Source organism: Vespula vulgaris, chromosome 21 (assembly GCF_905475345.1).
Source record: "Vespula vulgaris chromosome 21, iyVesVulg1.1, whole genome shotgun sequence".
Classification (NCBI taxonomy): domain Eukaryota; kingdom Metazoa; phylum Arthropoda; class Insecta; order Hymenoptera; family Vespidae; genus Vespula; species Vespula vulgaris.
In genome coordinates, this window is record NC_066606.1 from 3549440 (window position 1) to 3570850 (window position 21411).

Sequence of the window (21411 nt, forward strand, 5' to 3'; positions counted from 1 at the left end):
AAAGGAATGTTATATACATATATTATCTCATTCTCTCTGATCTTGTGACCTGTAAATGTCACATTCTTCCATGTCAGTTTTTTCCTCTCACTTCTGTTTCCTTTTTTAATGTTTTGTCTTGTCTACATCTACTCATTCTATACTGTATTTGAACAACTTGGTATTTTGCTAAAACCAAACCTGGAAAGAAATCCGTTTGGTTACCAACTTTCTTTTGAATTTAGACAAAACTTTTATACTTTTAAATGCAAATATGTCATTCTACTTTATTGAATTATCTTCATGTACTTATCATGGACTTATCAAGTGACTTTTATTGTCAATAAACTAAAAAAAAAAAAATAAGAGAACATCTCTTTATATATGATATGACAATATGTAGTTAATTTTAGAGATTTCAATAAGACATGTAGAATAATATAAATTTAAAATTAATTTCTTATCACAATATATATGAAAATATTATTATGACACAATGAACATTACTTCTATTTATAGCATAAATTTAATACATCCTTTATAAAAACAATTGTGAGCTTAAGAAAAAAAGTCATGTACTTTATCTAAAAGTAAATATGGGATTATGAAAAAAATGTTTGAAGAGTAGAAAGAAGAATTGTAAGAATAATGTCTACAATAAGCCGACTTCCTCGAGACTCTCCTTTTTGCTTCACAATAAACAGTAAACAAACGAATTAGAATATATTCGCTGGATTTTACGGTATTACTGGGTATGCTATTATCCTCACTTTTCACACCATCGTTATATTCATAGAACAAATAATATGACGACGATTATAGGAGAAAAAGCTTGTTTTTGGATTCATTAGTTTGTCAAAATATTTTCTTAAAATGAAGAAAACATTGTAAATTCTATCACTGTTTACTCTGTGTACGTGTGTTACTAAAGTAATGAGAACGAGATTTTTTCTTTCCCTATTTTTTTGACAATCTTTATTTTAACGAGATTTATGAAAAAGTTGAATCTATTTTTTACATTAATAAAAAAACAGCCTTTTTCTTTTAGTCCTTTCCAGGTACCTTTCAGGCATTTTATGAAGAGGAAATCTTCTATATATATTTTGTTATATTTTTAACAATAAAATTATATACGTATATTACAGATATTATGTTTAAATATATTACTATAGCACTTACAAATTATATATTGTCAAGATGCCTTTTTTTTAATTATTAGTTTCACCAATTTACATTATTATATATTTTTTTAATTATTAGTTTCACCAATGAGATAAAAGTTGCAAAAGATAACATGCTACTCCTTGAAAAACCAGGACAGAAGCTCCTACTAATGGTGCATCTTTTAAAATCTTCTTGTAGCTATACGTGCAACAATCAAATTATATGCGTCACTACGAAGACAGCGAGTAACGATATATTAAATTAACATAATGTGTAACCATTAGGATTAAAGTCAATTATGACTAGGCAATCAAAGAAAGTATATTTTACTTTTATTAATCATTATATATGTCATCATATTCTATGTATCAATTTTTTTTTAATGGAAGTTCTACAAATTATCAGAAGTGAAATATGAATCAAGAAAGCACATGCATGGATGGAACACATAAATATTTTACAAATTCCGCTATTCAATATCTATACTGATTCTAAGAATATCCTCGTAGCAATATGATCTTTACAGTTAGAATCCGATGGTTAGAATAATACACTCTTAACTACATAATATATCGATAGTTGAATAGTTGTAAAAGAAACATCGAAATTCGGAAAGGTTCTGTTAAACAATTATTATATGAGAAAAAAAAGGAGTTGCTGGAAAAACATTCAAGCAATTCTTGGAGCAGAAAGAAAAGTAAACAAAGTGTATTTACGAACGATAACAAGATACGTGAAAAACATTAGAGGTCTAAACATTCGACACAAAAGCAGTGTTGGCGAGAAAAGTAATAACGAAAATAAAGATGTGATTAACAATGAAAAAGATAACAATACTGAGAATAAAAAAATATGGTTGGAATGGAGTCAAGGTGAAGAAACGATAATCAGCATAATTGATCAAACGTACCTTTTTATTCGTATGAAGACGAAGTTGTAGTATGAAATTATAAAAGAAATAAAGAAATATTATTGACATTCGACTCAGTTAGAGCAGATCTGAATCTTGAGAGATTAATTGAAAAGTACGATCAATATGTGACTCATCAATAACATCATTGTTGCAAACAAATATAACAATAGCATTGAATCAGAACAAACACTCTCTAGATTTTTTAAGGAATAGTAATATGATGACATCATTGTCTTCAGCAAGCATGTTAGACAAGGAATGGATAGTTAAGGCTTAAGAAATAATTTCGAGACTATTTGTGGCTTTGCCCAAGGTATGCAAAATCAGTTATACAAAAAAATCAGCTAAACAATTGAAAAAAGACTAACTAATTTATTATGCAAATTACTCATAAGAATTACTCATAATAAAGAAGATCAATCCTATGAAACCAGAATTGATATGACAATGATTTACTTCATATATAAATGAGAAGATAATATAACTAATAAGTGAGCAAAAACAAAAATTAATTTATGTTTTTAATTCAATCAACTAGGTCGTTATGCGAAGGATACTAGAACATGAATGTTAGAACAAGAACAACAGTTTCATGAGAGGGACAAGTTTTCAAATTGTATTTTATGCATTGAAAATCATGACACATACTCTTTAAATTTTATAAGGATACATATATTAATGGCATTCGTTTCAAGTGTTGCATTGATTTTAAAATTAAAAAATAAAAAAGCTAATTTTAAGGCAAAATATTGCCAATGAAGCAGAATTGATGTATCTGGAAAGTAGTTGATTTTATTATAATGCAGGTTCGACTATATTATACTTATGGGAATTTTTATTGTAAATCTCACTATTGATGAGCACAATAGTGAAAAAAATAAGAAAGTAAGAAAATACGACAACATATAAACCGAATAATGATAATTAATTTCTAGATGTTTATTAATAACCGATCAACGAAGAGACAGTTGTTAAAAATGTGGAACGAATAAAATACCATTTTATTGAAAGATGTTAACATCGAATTTTCTGAAGAATAAGGTAATAGAATCGTAATTATTCTGAGCAAATATGGAGATCTAATTGCCAAATCTTTTCAACAAGTAAATTATACCCATACAGCCGAAATAAATATAATATTGATGGATTCAATATTTGTACATTATTAACTGTATGGAGTATTCCATCAAGAACAGCAATGACAATAAATAATATAGCACCTAATGGAAAGTGATATTATGCAAGAGAATGATTTTTAAGTCTTCAATCCAAGTGATATTGAATCAGAAAGAAAGACAGGCGGCAAATGAATAGGTAAGATCTAACCAGCATAAATCCTAAAATAGTTGAACAATAATATCCTACAGTGAGAGTAGAGGATTAATTAAACAAACTGTGAGATATAAAGTAGAATATTACAGTTGATATTATCAGATAGCGATGGTTTTATCATATTACAGTGTTTAGCACATGCAATATAATCAATTTATTAGAATAGTATTCGGACTCTGTAATGAGCCTAATGTTGATAATGACTGTTAATATAGTTTTAGATGCGATATACTATTGCAATGATATATTTGACCAATATCATTATTCCATCGTAAACTATCGAAAGAGATATAGATAATTTCATTATTTTTGCTTTATTACTCTATGTTTTATATTATTAATAGGGCATTAGTGATAAAAGCATTTCTCAATTCTAATAACCAGATGACTTAATTTTGATTAACTGACATTAATCAAGCTTAAAGTAAGAATTTATCGAAATATAAAGAACCATGCAAAGGTGTGAAGGTAGATAACAATAAATTTATGATACAAGATGTGAATGGAGAACAACAAAGTAATGAATTTTATAAAGCTAACGTTGTTGTAGATATATAAACTGGTACCTATCAATATTTAATGAATTATATATTTTTTAAAGCATCTGAGGTTTCATACTCCTGGCTAAGCACTTTGTTATATCTAGATTTATCGAGTAGATCTATTTGGTCTAATTGTTACATCATGTCCTAGGTCAGAGACTTACTCTTTAAGTCTTTTTCCTTTAAAAAAACGACTTATTTTGTTCATACTGCTTACATAACGTTTATTGTAGGTAATCCTTAAAATATAGAGGTAAAATACAAATTTGTAAAGACTTCTTAAACGTGAAGAAGGGAAAGATGAAGGAATGAACTTGTCAAGATTGGTGTAGATAACGTTCCTCCGAGTCTAAAACGAGACTAATCGCATGATTAAAATAAGATATATTCTCAATTTTACTTACAGTCATTGTCTTTACAGTAGATGTGGTAAGCTAATCTGTTTTCACAATACCTTTACAATCCTTATTTCTAATAAAAAATACAAACTAAAATATTTTTATGATTTGAAACATTTCCTAGGAGAAATGTACGTACAATTTTGCTATCTTTTTAAACTGACAACTGAAAATTTCTTGTCATCTCTCAGGTTGTTTAGTTGATAGAACGTCGGATTTCTTTGATACTCTACATATACAGTACAGTATTGAGTGTTAGTTGGTGAAAACATTCCTTCAGAAAAACTCTCAGATATACCTACCAGAGCTAATAAAATTTTCTCTAATATATGATTTGCATTTTTCGTGTTTCTAGTTTGAATATTTTCCCAGATTAAGGAAGAAAAGGATCAAAATAGAAAAAAGAATTAGTATAAATAGTATAAATACGTAGGATAAAACATATAACGAAACAAGCTTCAATCACGTGTAACTTTTTGAAAATTCAAAATTAAACAATTTATCAATTTCTTGATAAATTATGTAACATGAAGAAAACAGGAATTTTGTAAATAAAAAAACTTTCAAAATATCACATAGAATATTACAAATTAAATTTCTAGTTCAGATTATGAATCAAATATTACCTTTGATTATAGTATAAACTGTACACTGTACCCTTTTTTAAAACACTTAAATATTTATGGAAAAGAGTCATGTGACTCATCATCCATCACAAACAAATTTTGATGCGTCTTAATTATATTATAGATAATACATATTATATATTATAGATTTATTCTGAGAGTAGTGGAATTTTTAGGCCACAATCTCTAGTATCTAAGACAATTGGTTTTAAAATTTTATTCGTAGATTCTATACCCATAACATTTACTTAGTTTCGAGTCAGTGGTCCTAAAAGAATAAACAAGGTGAATTTTATTGTTATATTATTAATAAAGATTATTATATATATAAAAAAAGATAATAAAATATAAAAAGGCTCGCATTCTACTGGTCCGAATTAAAATACGTTTTTATTTCCTTTGTCTTTTGTTTAATATCTTACAAAATATTAATAAGATAGATTATGAAGATAATAGATTATGGATTTGATAATACTATTTAAAAAATTGTATACATATTGTATACAATTATATATAATTATTACACATATTTTATTTGTATATAAACTTACAAATATTAAATTATATATATTTCTTTTGTTTTAGGAGAATTATATAAGACAACATTCTAATATATGTCTATTATTTTTGATTATATTGTAAACTAAAAGAAAGACAACTTATGTAGTTAGATTTATGTTAAAAATTAAGGTAAATTAATTATATATATACATACACCTATGTATGTATATAATATATGTATGTATATAATGTGTACACAACTGTGTATATATATATATATATATATATATATATATATATATATATATAATTTTTTATATTAGCACATTTATATTTCGTAATACGAAAGCACAATACGTAATATGTAAATATAAAAATGTTGTTTTAAACCTTAGTTATCCATCATGCTTGTTATATAATAATGGTGTAGATGTTGAAGATCATCGTAATAAATCCCCTTAAGAAAGAACAAAAAATTCTCACTAAACATAGATGTTTACAGTTTTTTTATAAAGTTATCTCTAATGACCAAATTACGTGAGACACTGAGTATCGTTAGCAGCGATACGTAGAGCTAATAAGTACAATAAAAGCCAGAGTCGAAGTTAGTCGCGATTCGACAGTAAAAGGAAACAGTTCTCTATTGATCATTCTTATAAAAGTCTAACAAATTATCTGAATTACGATGCCAAACAAGAAGATAGATTCGTGGTTGGAATGCAAAAAAATTTTACGGCCATATAACTCGCTATATAATATATATAGATAGCATAAATATAGTTGGAACATGTAATCACTACTAGAGTTGTTAAAATAACGCAATGTTAATTGTGTCGTATATTGATAGTCCGATAATCGTAAAAAGAGCATCGATATTCGAGAAATGCGATTAAACATTTATAAATACGAGTAATAAAGAGTGTAATGAAATAACATTCGAAAAATTCTTGGACACACCAAGGAGAAAGAAAAGTAAACAAATAGATCTACGAGCGACCAACAGAAACGTGAATAACATTAGAGGACAAAGCAATCGATACGAAAGTAGTATGATGTACTGACAAAACCTGAAAGAGAGCAGAGAAGTATGGCTGAAATCGAGCAAAGGTAAACAAAAAGTAATAAGTATGACTGTTTTATATATATCCCATATTCTGTATGATTTGTCAATAATAAACATTAGTTAAATTGTTGTGTTGATGAAAAGTAACATGTCGACCGTCTCTTTATTAGAACAACGTTTTTAGTGGTAAGATTAATCAATATATTCGTATTATTTAATTTTTTATTAATTCTTCAAGGTATATTGTTTTGAGTCTTCGCAGGATATATTGTCTAGAAGTATTATTACTTAACGGGTTAATATGTGTTTCGATTCCTCTTTTATAACCTCTTATTGCCTTAATTTTATCTTCTTGTATTATAGAAATATTTTTATCCTTCCTTATTTCTTTATTACTTCATCTACCGTGGAACGTTTACGATTGTGCGAATTACAATAGATTGTTGTGGTTCAAGTTTGGCTATGTTTTATATGTCAAGATGAATTTGATTCTTGTTATATAGATTTGTATTTTTTTTATCAGCTAGTTATGTCATTTGTTTCTTTTTAATCAATCTTTTCTGATATTAGTAGTTTTATGTACCATTTACATGTTAGTTTAGAATCCAGATTAAACCTAAAATATCTTTTATCTCTGCAGAATTTCCGTATTACTTAACATGATTTTTCATATTATTCAACTTGAGTTTCGGCATTTGACTTTTACTTGAGATATGTTTGCACTTGGTAATATTTACTTTGATTTTCTTTTCTCTTTGCATAGCAATTCATCAAGAGAGTCGATTTGTTCCTGTATGGAATATATATTAATGCTTATGAATATGAGGAGTAATAGAAGTGGTTAAGAAATATTCTATATGGACACATAATGGGCACAATATGGACACATCAAGAGGATAGAAATGTAAAAAAATTAAATCTATAAACGAACAACAAGTGTCAATAACATTAGAGGACAACTATGTTGAATAACAGTATTGATGAGAAAAGATATAACCAATAACAATAGAGAGAACAATATTAAAGGTAAAAAAATATTGTTGGAATGAAGCCAAGGTGAGCAAATAATAATAAGCATAAATAAACATATCATTTTAATTGTAGGAACATGAAATTTGTAAGAGATGAAGAAATATTATCAACATTTAATCCCATTAAAGCAAAATTCAATTTTGAGAAATTAATTGAAAAATATGTCGAATGTGAAGGAGTGGCAATACGGTGATGTAATAATTTTCTGTCTCTAGTTTACTTCCGAGTCATTTACAATATTTTTTAGCAGCTTTCTTCTCTGACATTCCATTATCCCTTTAAAAACCATCTAAAAAGGAATTTTAGACAACATACCTCCATTATACTATTTTCCACATAATTAATCTGAATTTGTGATAAGTACATATCCCAATCGTCATTATTTAAATTACAAGTAGTTATTGTGCAATTTAAAACAATTAGTTGGATTTCTTAGATTTTTATTTGGTTACAGTTTTTCCATATCTCTGTTATTAATGATACATTTAGGTTGACCATAATATGAAATATCTCTTTTAAGAAAAGTGAAGTTTTATTGAAGGTAGGGTAATTGACTACCTTGATCGCAGAATAAATGTTATAGCTCCATATTGAGGCAATAAAATATTTATTTTCATTTGGATGTGATAAATAATCTCAGGTGATATTAGTTTTCGGATTGGGTGTGATAAATGATCTCTAATAATTTAGATGAATAACTGCAAAGGCTTTATTATCTTTTCTAGAGAATATTGCAACCCTGACTGTTTATTCAATGGAGTTTTATAATATAAGCAATTTATACATCGGTTTATTCCTCAAATAGCATCCTTCTTTTGTTGCCATTAAAATCTTCTTGATTTAAATGGGACATAAATTCTTCAGTAATTATAGTAATTATTATGCAAGTTGAATTTTCATGAATGTTTTGTCTGTAACTATTTTTAGCTACACTATGTAGTCTAATTTCATACATCATGAAGTTCTTATATATTTCCTCCAAAAAATGAATTTCAATAAAGAAGAAATCGTTCTAATATGCGAATAGTTGTCAATATCTACAATTTTCATGAGTTATTTTTTCACGAGCTTGTATTTCTGAGTTTTGGTTTGATAAAATAATTATTGGATTTATGTAGTTTGTAAGATATTCCCTTGTCAAACATGATGAACAGATGGTGTAATTGTAATGCCCCTTCATTTTATAGAAAATATTTTGAATACGATAGGAAAGATATGTTTATACTTACAGATTATTATCAGTATTATTAATTTGTACTAATGGTTTAAAAACATTTTTGTGCTTATTTTTTTGCAATAGTATATCAAAGATTAGCATTGTTTTATCTGATATATAACGTTTTTTTTTTGCAAAGCATAAAATGACTGTAGGAATTTACGAAATTAAATACAATGTGGTCAATGGACTTTCTCTCCCTTTTATATATATATATATATATATATATATATATATATATATATATATATATATATATATATATAATAGTTATCAATGCATTATCCGTATACAATAATTTCAGAATCCCATTTTAAAACTGCTGTAACTGTAATGCCTCCTTATTTTTTCAAAAATAATTTAAATATAATTTGAATATGATATGAAAGATGTGTTTATTTTTCACGGATTATCACTAGTTTTACTGGTTTGCTCTAATGATGTACTTTAAACGTGATATTTACTGGTTCTATTTTTTCTTAGAATTTCCGGCTAATGTCATAAATTTTATAGCACTTAGTTTAATTAGATTTAATTAGATTTTTATTATACTATTACTAGTTTTTAAATAATTTTGTGAAAAATGTACTATCTTACTTTCGTCTTATAAGAATTAAAAGTTGTAGCAGAAATGTATTCGGAACGATATGAAAAATGTGGTCATTGTTGTTTATAAAAGCTGCAAGATAATTTTATGTGTTTTTCCTTTGTTTCGACTCACTGAGGTAGATACAATATTATGATTAAACTGTTTGCAATGAGTGGATTTTATTTCAACTTCTACACGATGATCTTTCTTGCATGACATTTATGTTTTCTTCATTGAATTAATAAAATGATTTCTGTTTATTTCACTATGTGTTAATGCAGAGATGTTGTAAGATCGGAAAGTAATTCTTAAGTGCTGAGAATAGATTTTGAAGTTGAAGTAGAAGACTTCTTTAAGGATCATTCTTCGTAACTCGAAGGTTCCAAAAAATAAAAAACATTGTGATTGATGTAGGATTCTGGAGGAGAGATTATTATAGGTTTTGTCACAGTGGCGAGTTTTAGAGAAACTTAGGCCTTGGATAATAGTAATGTATGTTCTATGTATGTGTGTATGTATATGATTATAGAGGATATAATCTTTTTAAAATTGTAATAATAATGAAAATGATGGCGAAAATGATTAGAATAATAATAAAAATAATAATAATGATAACAATATATATAATATTATATAATAATAATAAAATAATAAATAAATGTAATAATAATAATAATGTAGTGGATTTTAGTGGAACAGCCATAATATTTTCCTTTTTGGAAAATAAAAATTTATAATCCCAATAATTTTTTTTAAAGATACCATGTCTTTTATTTAGAAAATTTGTAATGCTGCATTTTGAATACTCATTTATCATAAATTTTTCTTTAATCCATTGATTTTAGTATGTAGTCACATGTAACCATCAACTGTTTTCTGATTGTAAGTATGATTATGTTAATCACCTGTGTCATAAATACTAAAAAAATAATCCGGTAACGTATTTTCTTAAAATTAACAAAACATTGTACATTCAAACGCCATTTAACCATTCCTTATACATGCGTTACCTTATACATCGTTTATCCTTACTTTTCTTAAGAATATTATATTCTAACAAGATTCTTGCCAAAAAGTTAATCGGATTTGTTAATTCAAAGAAAATATTGCCTCTGTATTTCATTCATATTGGATCAATTTGTTCATTTCAAGTCACAGCAAATGGGTGCCAATAAGAAGATTTGCTGAAAGTTTCTCAATATCAGATGAATAGAATAACAATTTGAAAATGAAGTGGAAATCTATATTTTTTGTTTTTATATTTTAGTTTCAACAATATCTTTTACGATATTAAAATTTAAAATACTTCAACATTTAATAAAATACATAAAATTATTTTGGCGCATCTTATCCTTTATATGTTGATTAATGATTAGAAATCCACAGATTTTGATTTGTTTTTTTGTCCATTTGTCATGGATCGATATACCGATCGATTTCTTTCCGTTTTAAAAGCAGACTTAATCTCTATTTTATACAAAAGAAATGTAAAACAATGATTCTCTGTAAATGATATTATGATATATATATAATTGTTTTCCTAACGATAATATGTTTGCTCTTCTTAACAAACTACACTTCTTATTTTATCTTTCCTTAGTATTTCTATTTTATTAGTGGTAAAAAAAAGCTAAAGACAAAATTACGAACGGCATATTCCCTATACTGGTCATATATATTTAAAAATATCAAATTTATGTGAAATTTATGTATATAAAAAAAATATTATTATTGTACATCTTAGTAATAATAATAATGTGTGTAATCTTATTAATTTCTTAAAAATATATCAGGAACATGTTCAAAACAGACATGAAATCATTAAAATTTCAAAACTCGATGAAAAATAATTTTAGGTATTTATGATGGATATAATTATATATTATATAATTCCAAAATTAAAAAAGAAATCTTTTTCAGTTTTTTAAAATTGTGGTAAAATATAGCAATGAAGCTGTAAATTTTAAGTTAATAAACAATAAGAAGTGCGTAAGATTTTTACATATTTCTTACATAGGAAGTTAAAATTGTTTAAAAGTTCTTCCTTTGTTTATTAAGACGTTGCTAGAATAAACTTATGCTATTCTATTTTTCATATTTATTTTCTTTAAGGATAACGTCCCTATTAGAGTGATCTGTATTATGTAGAAAAGATTATATTTTTGTAGCAACGCTACAAATCTGTTTGATTGCAATTGTATACAAGATATATAAATTTGCGACCAAAAATAACATCGTAGTAATTATTTTGTAAAAAATCAATTTTGAATGGTGAAAGTTAGATTGAGTAGTGTATATTTTGTTCGTGTGTATGCAAATATACAGAATACAGTCTTTCTACAAATATAATAGTAATGAAAATAATAATAATAACAAGAACAAAATCAAAATTAACTAGAATATTTCAAAGCAATACACTCAGTAAACAATAGTTCTGTCTGTGCACCAACACACTATGTGTAGCTATGATAACATATAAAAACTATGCAAAACCATCAAAGCATAGAAAATACTAATCAATTTGAATTTGTAGCAGCTAATACTACATTTTAGTGCTAATACTAGATATATAATTAGCACTAAAATTTAATAATAAATTATAGAACAAAGAAGTATAAGAAGTAATAAACAGCACTGATCAAAACATATGGAACAGAATGGTTAAATATATCACTTTAATACAAAACAACATATAACAAATCATCAGAAAACTAATTTGAGGATGATAGACTAATAAGAAGATGATAGGCAGACCAATCGCATCAGACATATAATGAAATCTAAAAATAGATTAAGTAAAACTTGGCAAAGAATAAGATTAAATATAATATCTCCTAATTATAACAATAACTTAATTAGAACAATAAGAATTGTATTCTCAAATGACAAAAATAAAGAATGGATAGAAAAACTAAGAAAACTGAACGTTGAAGACAATGCACTATGAAAAATGATCAGAATTTTCAAAAAAAATCCAAATATAATACATTTCCTAAACTATAATGATGAAGATGTAATCAAATACAAATGTCTGACTATATTAATAAAAATTATACATTCATATTTAAACGATAGAAAACTCATGTTATTCGTATTATGCACATAAGTGATTTTCCAATATTTGAAAAAACTAATCAGCACTCCTTGCAGATGATATATCATTTTATGCTCATTCATACTACGTAACAGTGACTGCCAAATCCAAACAGTCTTGTACTATATAGAACTTTATTACACTAAATAGAATAATTTTTAACACAAACAAAACTAAAGCCATAACATTTTTCAAGAAAAACCACAAATGTACTAATTATAGAATTCAGAAAATAAAATAGAATATACAAAGAAATTGTATTCAGCGGCGACAGAATCTAAATTATTTGTATCCAACAAAAAGTTGATATACAAGATCATAATTAGTCTAACACTTACACATGTTGACCCAATTAATATAATGTGTTCAAACAAACCTCAAAATGATACAAATTCATACCAAATATATCATATATGTTAAGTTGGTAAGAAATTAATGTCAATTTTCAAACTTTATTTTTAAAATCATGTATCTCAACTCAAAATAATCAATTTTAATCAAAATAAGATCCATTTGATTCTATATATTTTTACCAACGTGAAATAAGTTTTTTGATCTCATTAGCGTAAAATTCTAATGTTATAGAATTTGTTAATTCATTCATATTTTCGATAGTAACTTAGTTGATGAAGATCTACCATTGTAAGTAATGGTCGAGGCGTTGGAAAAGATGATAGTCAGTTTGACAGTAGGTCTAGGGAATATGATGGATAAAACAGAGTTTCATAATTCAATTCAAGTACAACTTTTGTAGTACGATGTATGGTCGAGCAAACTCCATTTGTCAAGCTTCTTCAACTTTCCTATCTGTCTCAAGTGGTGAATTGGATGACGTACACCTACTTCCTGTGCAAGTTGCTAAAATTATTTTGCATGAATCAACATCAACCAATATGTTGTTATTAAAGGCAGAAAGCTTGTTCATCTTCAAGGCTCTCCTCCGTTTCAAAATTTTTTAAACCAACGTTGCACTTTGTGTTTATTCTGTACTTTGTCCAAATTCATGATTAATATCAAGAATTGTTTCCATAACTTTATGACCAAGTTTATACTCATATAAGAAAATGATAGGAATTTGCTTCCTGCTCATCTTGAAGTCAATAGTTTGAATTAAATACAAATTAACAGTAAAAAGAGAGCATACTTACTAATATATAGAGAGTGGCATTATATATAAAATAGCATTATAAATAAACAGATAACTGAGTTATTACATCAAACATAAACATCAAAGTTTGAAAATTCAAAACCAACATTAATTTCTTACAGATCAATAGATGAATATATCAAACAACTATCCATTAGTTTTAAGGAGAAACAACTTAAACATAATAAGAAATAATGCACTATTCCCAATTCAGCATAAATTTTCTTATCAAAAATAAGAGTTTTTTAGAAAGAACTCAAAAACGTATAAAACTTAATTGAATAATTAAATTTGTTGCCTATAACTCATCTAAAAAAAACTGAGACCAGTAATTTTCATAAATATATTTATGAAATATATTATAGATATTTTTATAATATAATATATTATAAATACATAAACATATTTCTAATAAACAGAAGATCAGTGTATTTCATAAGATATATAATAAATATATTTCTCATAAATAAAAGATATCGATATGATACTTCTACAACTAATTATGGATAAATATAAGACTGCCTAATTTTATAAGAAGTATCAACCGTTGGATTAAGCTTACATATAAGATAAGTACGAAGTTATTATTACGATATATACTATAAGTACATAAACGTAAATAATTTTATACTTCGTTAATCCTATGTATATATATGTATACAACTACTGTTATTATCAAGTATATATGTTTACAAAGCAAAAACGTTTTCTTATCGATTCAATTGCACGAGTACGATATCCGACTTGGGATAAAAATTTTATTTCGTAATACGAAAGTACAATACGTAATACGTAAATATAAAAATGTTGTTTTAAACCTTAGTTATCCATCATGCTTGTTATATAATAATGGTGTAGATGTTGAAGATCATCGTAATAAATCCCCTTATGAAAGAACAAGAAATTCTCATTAAGCGTAGATGTTTACAGTTTTTTGATAACTATATTCTAATGACTAAGTTACGCGGGGCACTATGAGTATCCCTGGTAGCGACACGTAGAACTAATAAGTACAATAAAAGCCAGAGTCGAAGTTAGTCGCGATTCGACAGTGAAGAGAAGCAGTTCTGTATTGATCGTTATACGTTTCATTATTCATTTTTTGTATTAATTCCATCCTAATAAAAGTCTAACAAATTATCTGCATTATGATGCCAAACAAGAAGATAGATTCGTGGTTGGAATGCAAAAAAATTTTACGACCATATAAATCGCTATATAATATATATAGATAGCATAAATATAGTTGGAACATGTAATCACTACTAGAGTTGTTAAAATAACGCAATGTTAATTGTGTCGTATATTGATAGTCCGATAATCGTAAAAAGAGCATCGATATTCGAGAAATGCGATTAAACATTTATAAATACGAGTAATAAAGAGTGTAATGAAATAACATTCGAAAAATTCTTGGACACACCAAGGAGAAAGAAAAGTAAACAAATAGATCTACGAGCGACCAACAGAAACGTGAATAACATTAGAGGACAAAGCAATCGATACGAAAGTAGTATGATGTACTGACAAAACCTGAAAGAGAGCAGAGAAGTATGGCTGAAATCGAGCAAAGGTAAACAAAAAGTAATAAGTATGACTGTTTTATATATATCCCATATTCTGTATGATTTGTCAATAATAAACATTAGTTAAATTGTTGTGTTGATGAAAAGTAACATGTCGACCGTCTCTTTATTAGAACAACGTTTTTAGTGGTAAGATTAATCAATATATTCGTATTATTTAATTTTTTATTAATTCTTCAAGGTATATTGTTTTGAGTCTTCGCAGGATATATTGTCTAGAAGTATTATTACTTAACGGGTTAATATGTGTTTCGATTCCTCTTTTATAACCTCTTATTGCCTTAATTTTATCTTCTTGTATTATAGAAATATTTTTATCCTTCCTTATTTCTTTATTACTTCATCTACCGTGGAACGTTTACGATTGTGCGAATTACAATAGATTGTTGTGGTTCAAGTTTGGCTATGTTTTATATGTCAAGATGAATTTGATTCTTGTTATATAGATTTGTATTTTTTTTATCAGCTAGTTATGTCATTTGTTTCTTTTTAATCAATCTTTTCTGATATTAGTAGTTTTATGTACCATTTACATGTTAGTTTAGAATCCAGATTAAACCTAAAATATCTTTTATCTCTGCAGAATTTCCGTATTACTTAACATGATTTTTCATATTATTCAACTTGAGTTTCGGCATTTGACTTTTACTTGAGATATGTTTGCACTTGGTAATATTTACTTTGATTTTCTTTTCTCTTTGCATAGCAATTCATCAAGAGAGTCGATTTGTTCCTGTATGGAATATATATTAATGCTTATGAATATGAGGAGTAATAGAAGTGGTTAAGAAATATTCTATATGGACACATAATGGGCACAATATGGACACATCAAGAGGATAGAAATGTAAAAAAATTAAATCTATAAACGAACAACAAGTGTCAATAACATTAGAGGACAACTATGTTGAATAACAGTATTGATGAGAAAAGATATAACCAATAACAATAGAGAGAACAATATTAAAGGTAAAAAAATATTGTTGGAATGAAGCCAAGGTGAGCAAATAATAATAAGCATAAATAAACATATCATTTTAATTGTAGGAACATGAAATTTGTAAGAGATGAAGAAATATTATCAACATTTAATCCCATTAAAGCAAAATTCAATTTTGAGAAATTAATTGAAAAATATGTCGAATGTGAAGGAGTGGCAATACGGTGATGTAATAATTTTCTGTCTCTAGTTTACTTCCGAGTCATTTACAATATTTTTTAGCAGCTTTCTTCTCTGACATTCCATTATCCCTTTAAAAACCATCTAAAAAGGAATTTTAGACAACATACCTCCATTATACTATTTTCCACATAATTAATCTGAATTTGTGATAAGTACATATCCCAATCGTCATTATTTAAATTACAAGTAGTTATTGTGCAATTTAAAACAATTAGTTGGATTTCTTAGATTTTTATTTGGTTACAGTTTTTCCATATCTCTGTTATTAATGATACATTTAGGTTGACCATAATATGAAATATCTCTTTTAAGAAAAGTGAAGTTTTATTGAAGGTAGGGTAATTGACTACCTTGATCGCAGAATAAATGTTATAGCTCCATATTGAGGCAATAAAATATTTATTTTCATTTGGATGTGATAAATAATCTCAGGTGATATTAGTTTTCGGATTGGGTGTGATAAATGATCTCTAATAATTTAGATGAATAACTGCAAAGGCTTTATTATCTTTTCTAGAGAATATTGCAACCCTGACTGTTTATTCAATGGAGTTTTATAATATAAGCAATTTATACATCGGTTTATTCCTCAAATAGCATCCTTCTTTTGTTGCCATTAAAATCTTCTTGATTTAAATGGGACATAAATTCTTCAGTAATTATAGTAATTATTATGCAAGTTGAATTTTCATGAATGTTTTGTCTGTAACTATTTTTAGCTACACTATGTAGTCTAATTTCATACATCATGAAGTTCTTATATATTTCCTCCAAAAAATGAATTTCAATAAAGAAGAAATCGTTCTAATATGCGAATAGTTGTCAATATCTACAATTTTCATGAGTTATTTTTTCACGAGCTTGTATTTCTGAGTTTTGGTTTGATAAAATAATTATTGGATTTATGTAGTTTGTAAGATATTCCCTTGTCAAACATGATGAACAGATGGTGTAATTGTAATGCCCCTTCATTTTATAGAAAATATTTTGAATACGATAGGAAAGATATGTTTATACTTACAGATTATTATCAGTATTATTAATTTGTACTAATGGTTTAAAAACATTTTTGTGCTTATTTTTTTGCAATAGTATATCAAAGATTAGCATTGTTTTATCTGATATATAACGTTTTTTTTTTGCAAAGCATAAAATGACTGTAGGAATTTACGAAATTAAATACAATGTGGTCAATGGACTTTCTCTCCCTTTTATATATATATATATATATATATATATATATATATATATATATATATATATATATATATAATAGTTATCAATGCATTATCCGTATACAATAATTTCAGAATCCCATTTTAAAACTGCTGTAACTGTAATGCCTCCTTATTTTTTCAAAAATAATTTAAATATAATTTGAATATGATATGAAAGATGTGTTTATTTTTCACGGATTATCACTAGTTTTACTGGTTTGCTCTAATGATGTACTTTAAACGTGATATTTACTGGTTCTATTTTTTCTTAGAATTTCCGGCTAATGTCATAAATTTTATAGCACTTAGTTTAATTAGATTTAATTAGATTTTTATTATACTATTACTAGTTTTTAAATAATTTTGTGAAAAATGTACTATCTTACTTTCGTCTTATAAGAATTAAAAGTTGTAGCAGAAATGTATTCGGAACGATATGAAAAATGTGGTCATTGTTGTTTATAAAAGCTGCAAGATAATTTTATGTGTTTTTCCTTTGTTTCGACTCACTGAGGTAGATACAATATTATGATTAAACTGTTTGCAATGAGTGGATTTTATTTCAACTTCTACACGATGATCTTTCTTGCATGACATTTATGTTTTCTTCATTGAATTAATAAAATGATTTCTGTTTATTTCACTATGTGTTAATGCAGAGATGTTGTAAGATCGGAAAGTAATTCTTAAGTGCTGAGAATAGATTTTGAAGTTGAAGTAGAAGACTTCTTTAAGGATCATTCTTCGTAACTCGAAGGTTCCAAAAAATAAAAAACATTGTGATTGATGTAGGATTCTGGAGGAGAGATTATTATAGGTTTTGTCACAGTGGCGAGTTTTAGAGAAACTTAGGCCTTGGATAATAGTAATGTATGTTCTATGTATGTGTGTATGTATATGATTATAGAGGATATAATCTTTTTAAAATTGTAATAATAATGAAAATGATGGCGAAAATGATTAGAATAATAATAAAAATAATAATAATGATAACAATATATATAATATTATATAATAATAATAAAATAATAAATAAATGTAATAATAATAATAATGTAGTGGATTTTAGTGGAACAGCCATAATATTTTCCTTTTTGGAAAATAAAAATTTATAATCCCAATAATTTTTTTTAAAGATACCATGTCTTTTATTTAGAAAATTTGTAATGCTGCATTTTGAATACTCATTTATCATAAATTTTTCTTTAATCCATTGATTTTAGTATGTAGTCACATGTAACCATCAACTGTTTTCTGATTGTAAGTATGATTATGTTAATCACCTGTGTCATAAATACTAAAAAAATAATCCGGTAACGTATTTTCTTAAAATTAACAAAACATTGTACATTCAAACGCCATTTAACCATTCCTTATACATGCGTTACCTTATACATCGTTTATCCTTACTTTTCTTAAGAATATTATATTCTAACAAGATTCTTGCCAAAAAGTTAATCGGATTTGTTAATTCAAAGAAAATATTGCCTCTGTATTTCATTCATATTGGATCAATTTGTTCATTTCAAGTCACAGCAAATGGGTGCCAATAAGAAGATTTGCTGAAAGTTTCTCAATATCAGATGAATAGAATAACAATTTGAAAATGAAGTGGAAATCTATATTTTTTGTTTTTATATTTTAGTTTCAACAATATCTTTTACGATATTAAAATTTAAAATACTTCAACATTTAATAAAATACATAAAATTATTTTGGCGCATCTTATCCTTTATATGTTGATTAATGATTAGAAATCCACAGATTTTGATTTGTTTTTTTGTCCATTTGTCATGGATCGATATACCGATCGATTTCTTTCCGTTTTAAAAGCAGACTTAATCTCTATTTTATACAAAAGAAATGTAAAACAATGATTCTCTGTAAATGATATTATGATATATATATAATTGTTTTCCTAACGATAATATGTTTGCTCTTCTTAACAAACTACACTTCTTATTTTATCTTTCCTTAGTATTTCTATTTTATTAGTGGTAAAAAAAAGCTAAAGACAAAATTACGAACGGCATATTCCCTATACTGGTCATATATATTTAAAAATATCAAATTTATGTGAAATTTATGTATATAAAAAAAATATTATTATTGTACATCTTAGTAATAATAATAATGTGTGTAATCTTATTAATTTCTTAAAAATATATCAGGAACATGTTCAAAACAGACATGAAATCATTAAAATTTCAAAACTCGATGAAAAATAATTTTAGGTATTTATGATGGATATAATTATATATTATATAATTCCAAAATTAAAAAAGAAATCTTTTTCAGTTTTTTAAAATTGTGGTAAAATATAGCAATGAAGCTGTAAATTTTAAGTTAATAAACAATAAGAAGTGCGTAAGATTTTTACATATTTCTTACATAGGAAGTTAAAATTGTTTAAAAGTTCTTCCTTTGTTTATTAAGACGTTGCTAGAATAAACTTATGCTATTCTATTTTTCATATTTATTTTCTTTAAGGATAACGTCCCTATTAGAGTGATCTGTATTATGTAGAAAAGATTATATTTTTGTAGCAACGCTACAAATCTGTTTGATTGCAATTGTATACAAGATATATAAATTTGCGACCAAAAATAACATCGTAGTAATTATTTTGTAAAAAATCAATTTTGAATGGTGAAAGTTAGATTGAGTAGTGTATATTTTGTTCGTGTGTATGCAAATATACAGAATACAGTCTTTCTACAAATATAATAGTAATGAAAATAATAATAATAACAAGAACAAAATCAAAATTAACTAGAATATTTCAAAGCAATACACTCAGTAAACAATAGTTCTGTCTGTGCACCAACACACTATGTGTAGCTATGATAACATATAAAAACTATGCAAAACCATCAAAGCATAGAAAATACTAATCAATTTGAATTTGTAGCAGCTAATACTACATTTTAGTGCTAATACTAGATATATAATTAGCACTAAAATTTAATAATAAATTATAGAACAAAGAAGTATAAGAAGTAATAAACAGCACTGATCAAAACATATGGAACAGAATGGTTAAATATATCACTTTAATACAAAACAACATATAACAAATCATCAGAAAACTAATTTGAGGATGATAGACTAATAAGAAGATGATAGGCAGACCAATCGCATCAGACATATAATGAAATCTAAAAATAGATTAAGTAAAACTTGGCAAAGAATAAGATTAAATATAATATCTCCTAATTATAACAATAACTTAATTAGAACAATAAGAATTGTATTCTCAAATGACAAAAATAAAGAATGGATAGAAAAACTAAGAAAACTGAACGTTGAAGACAATGCACTATGAAAAATGATCAGAATTTTCAAAAAAAATCCAAATATAATACATTTCCTAAACTATAATGATGAAGATGTAATCAAATACAAATGTCTGACTATATTAATAAAAATTATACATTCATATTTAAACGATAGAAAACTCATGTTATTCGTATTATGCACATAAGTGATTTTCCAATATTTGAAAAAACTAATCAGCACTCCTTGCAGATGATATATCATTTTATGCTCATTCATACTACGTAACAGTGACTGCCAAATCCAAACAGTCTTGTACTATATAGAACTTTATTACACTAAATAGAATAATTTTTAACACAAACAAAACTAAAGCCATAACATTTTTCAAGAAAAACCACAAATGTACTAATTATAGAATTCAGAAAATAAAATAGAATATACAAAGAAATTGTATTCAGCGGCGACAGAATCTAAATTATTTGTATCCAACAAAAAGTTGATATACAAGATCATAATTAGTCTAACACTTACACATGTTGACCCAATTAAT

The 21411-nt window shown here is 26.1% G+C and overlaps 3 long non-coding RNA genes across 6 annotated transcripts in view; all 3 read left to right on the forward strand.

Moving 5' to 3' along the window:
• Nucleotides 1-21411, forward strand: part of LOC127071401 (uncharacterized) — a 210533-nt gene that overhangs the window by 175362 nt on the left and 13760 nt on the right. The gene's annotated exons all lie outside the window — the stretch shown is intronic.
• LOC127071413 (uncharacterized) lies at nucleotides 3220-4637 on the forward strand. The gene is made up of 3 exons (XR_007785042.1): nucleotides 3220-3370; nucleotides 4164-4359; nucleotides 4520-4637. It is a non-coding gene; the product is annotated as an uncharacterized LOC127071413 (long non-coding RNA).
• On the forward strand, nucleotides 5911-17563 carry LOC127071404 (uncharacterized). Of its 4 annotated transcripts, none has more exons than XR_007785026.1 (3): nucleotides 5911-6562; nucleotides 7282-7544; nucleotides 16230-17563. It is a non-coding gene; the product is annotated as an uncharacterized LOC127071404 (long non-coding RNA). The 4 variants fall into 4 exon arrangements; XR_007785024.1 differs by lacking the exon at nucleotides 16230-17563 and adding an exon at nucleotides 7623-8955 and having other exon boundaries at nucleotides 5962-6562; XR_007785027.1 differs by lacking the exon at nucleotides 7282-7544 and adding an exon at nucleotides 15889-16151 and having other exon boundaries at nucleotides 5969-6562.